The sequence below is a fragment of the Bison bison genome, unplaced genomic scaffold (genome assembly GCF_000754665.1).
Source record: "Bison bison bison isolate TAMUID 2011002044 unplaced genomic scaffold, Bison_UMD1.0 scf7180017864370, whole genome shotgun sequence".
Lineage (NCBI taxonomy): Eukaryota > Metazoa > Chordata > Mammalia > Artiodactyla > Bovidae > Bison > Bison bison.
Window position 1 is genome coordinate 6,760,214 of NW_011494942.1, and position 3,260 is coordinate 6,763,473.

A 3,260-nucleotide genomic window follows, 5' to 3' on the forward strand; every position below is an offset into this window, starting at 1 on the left:
CAATGGTCATATGGAATTCTCCTCATACATTATTTCTGGTAATACTTTTTTATACGCTCTCTAGTCAAGACCTTTTTTCATCTTTTTAAAAAAAATATTATATTAAAAGAAAAAAACTCAAGATCAGCTTATACACTTGCCAAATCCTTACCAACTGTTAAGATTCTAAGCTTAATAAGAGAATCAAAAGGACTTGAGCTTTTAAAATTATCAATAAAATGGAAGTTCTGAGTTTTATAATTATATGTTGGATATTTTGGATAAAAATAGAGGAAATAGAAACAAAAAAATAGCTTGTAATGGAATTTTTAAGACTATTTCCTTTACTTAATAGAAATGATAAAAGGAAACTTTAAGCTTACTTAATCAAAAGGCACGCATAAACTGTTTCCTAGAACTAACTGGGAAATTCTTTTTGCTTTTTTTTTCTTTGCTTACTTTTTTTTTTTTTTTCATTGCATGTGCATGCTCAGTCCTGTCTGACTCTTGTGACCCCATGAACTGTAGCCTGCCAGGCTCCTCTGTTCATGGGATTTCCCAGGCAAGAATACTAGAATAAGTTGCCATTTCCTTCTCCAGGGGATCTTCCTGACCCAAGAATTGAATCTCTTGAATCTCCTGCACTGCAAGTGGATTCTTTACCTCCTGAGCCACTGGGGTTTCCCATTTTTCTTAAACTAGTTTTAAAATGTTATTGAAAGTTATAGTATTTCAGTGCTATATTCAATGTTAAAACTTGATATTTCATCATGATCATTAAGGCAGCTGCTAAAATATAAACTGAATTTGCAAAACATAGATATATATGTGTGTGTATATATATATATATACACACACACTTAATTAGCTATAAGCACTGCCTGCCAGTTATCTAATCAATCCTGAAACCTACCAATTAAGTAACCTTTGGATAAATCTGTGTAACTGTGGAAAGAAAATATCAGAGAAGTACAATAACCTGAAAAAGTCCAAGAACATTTTGAGCCATGCACTTGACGTCTGGGACTTCAGGTATTAATTAAGTGTAAAAATATTTATTGATGCTGACCATGCAACTTGGGCACCAAGAATTCAACAGTGCACGTGGCAGAAACAGTCCCTATGGTCTTAGGCTGTATAAATCAGACTAGATAAAACCCAAAAGGTCTTGGTATAATGTAAAAGTTATGATTCAAAAGACTGGGAAATACATAATGACATAATCTCACTAAAGTGCATATGGGTAGAGTAAAAACTTTAGAATGCTGTTTTCCTTCTGCCATAATCTTAAACCTCACATTTCCCCTTGGCTCCCAACCTGCTCACTGCATCTCTCCTTTTGCTTTTTCTTCTGCCTCTTCTTTCATCCTCTTCCCCTTGCCCTTTAGTCCCCTCCTCCAGACACCTAGCCTGCATGTGGCACACTTTTAACAGCCGACTCTTCTTACAACTCAACATGAATAAAGACAGAGAAAAAGTATACTTATTGTAGACCTGTTGACATTATTTGTGTTCACCTGAGGCATTTTATTCAATAAGGATTTTTAAACTAATTCTTAAATCTCCAACTGTCATTCAGGGTTTCCCTCCTGGAACCCAGGTTAAGTTGGGGATACTTTGGAAAGGTATAAATTGCTGCTCTCCCCAGATAAATGCCCTCATGTGACACCCGACAGCCCCGCCCCTTCGAGCTTTCTAGTTCAGCCAACACTGACAGGCCCCAGCATCAAAGAGAAGAGAGAGAGGGAAGCAGGCCAGAGAAGAAGACAGGACATTCTTCTTCCCACAAACATAAACACACAGAAAGACGTTCAAGTGTTTATGACAGTCGATAGGGTTGGAGAATTTGACCCAGTGAACTTGAAACACAAACACCAAAAGTGAAACTCTGATTACAGGAATGGTCTGTAGAACAGATCTTTCTACAGATCTTGGTGACCAAACTTATGATTTCATGGATATTACCCTCAGTGTTCTTGTGCCTTGAAATGCATCTTATAAAGTTCCACACCCTCAGGACTGAAAACATTTGGATTCAGTTGATGAATATAAAATAAAGTGAAAACTAGCACTCTTCACTGTTCACCAGAAAACAGTATCCGTTCTGATGGAAGAGTAATCACAGAGAATTTAACAAGCTGGTGACCCCTGAAGAAAGCACACTAAATGCAATATAAAAGCTTTCATTCTCACACACAAAATAACTCATCCTTTACTTATTCAGAGATTAACCAAATTACACTGTAAGACAGAAACACGATATTTTAAAGAACTTATTCAGGGCTTTATCATCATCTCAGGTATGCTCAGGATTGGATCACTCAGGAAAATCAATGGATTTAATAATAAGTTATTTGAAGTTATTCAGTCCATGGTTTATAAAACATGAATTAAAAGATATTGGTCTATTTATCTATGAACTACAGAACCAAGCAGGAAATCATCAGCAAAAAGGACAGACATCTGATTTAGTGTCTGATCTCAACGCACCCGTCAAAGTTCTGTTGCACACCAAAGGAAATGTTGAAACTACTAAGTAGATAAGATTCCTTACACAGACACTCCAGTGGCCTTTTAAAAAAAAATCCCAATCTGTAGAAATAAAGCAAGAAATAGATACCTTGGGTAATCGCTTGACGCTGCTTCAAACCCCCACTGGTGCACTTGCTTTACCTTCAAAACACCAGCTTCCTACTCTGTCTTTAAGTATAAATTTCAAAGCCGGACGCAGAACTCCTATAAAGCAAAGAGGGACAGAAATTAAGCAGAAAGTTACTTCGTGAACAAGACGGGAAATATCTAAAAGGAAAAACAAAACACGATTGTATTAACTTTTTGCACTTTATCCACTTGGTTTAAGCAGGAGCCGGCCAGAGTTCTCTAAGTACAGCTGGAAACCTGATCCCCACGCCCTCTCTTCCCCCAGGGCTGGGGCCGGGTCCCTTCAATCCTAGAAATAGCGACGGCGAAGCGCTGCGAGAGAGCGCGGGAGCCTTCCGCTTGCTGTTAGATCAAAATCGACAACTGAGGGTTATCCTTGAAACTCTTGAAATGAGATTTATGAAAAAGACACGGACTCACTCACCCCAAAGCCAGCGCTTTCCTTCCCCTGGCCGAAGCGCGCCGGGCGCCGAGCGGATTATTTTTAGGGCGGTGGGTGATCAGCTGCTGCCTCCTATCGAGTTTCTGGATTGCACACACTGCTCTGGGCTGGGGCGGACGCGGCCACTCCGAGGCAGGAAACTGAGCAGAAGCCCCGAGCGCAATGCCTGGGACTGGAG

At 39.3% G+C, this 3,260-nt stretch overlaps 1 protein-coding gene across 5 annotated transcripts in view; it reads right to left on the bottom strand.

Moving 5' to 3' along the window:
• Positions 1 to 3,254, bottom strand: part of ABCC9 (ATP-binding cassette, sub-family C (CFTR/MRP), member 9) — a 157,386-nt gene extending 154,132 nt beyond the window's left edge. For 4 of the 5 annotated variants that reach the window (XM_010855951.1, XM_010855952.1, XM_010855947.1 and 1 more), the window contains exons 1-2: positions 3,065 to 3,254; positions 2,600 to 2,715 (exon numbers count right to left, since the gene is read on the bottom strand). The gene's annotated coding sequence lies outside the window, so the exon portion shown is untranslated. The other variant, XM_010855949.1, reaches the window with a different exon arrangement.
• Between the last annotated feature and the right edge of the window lie 6 nt (positions 3,255 to 3,260).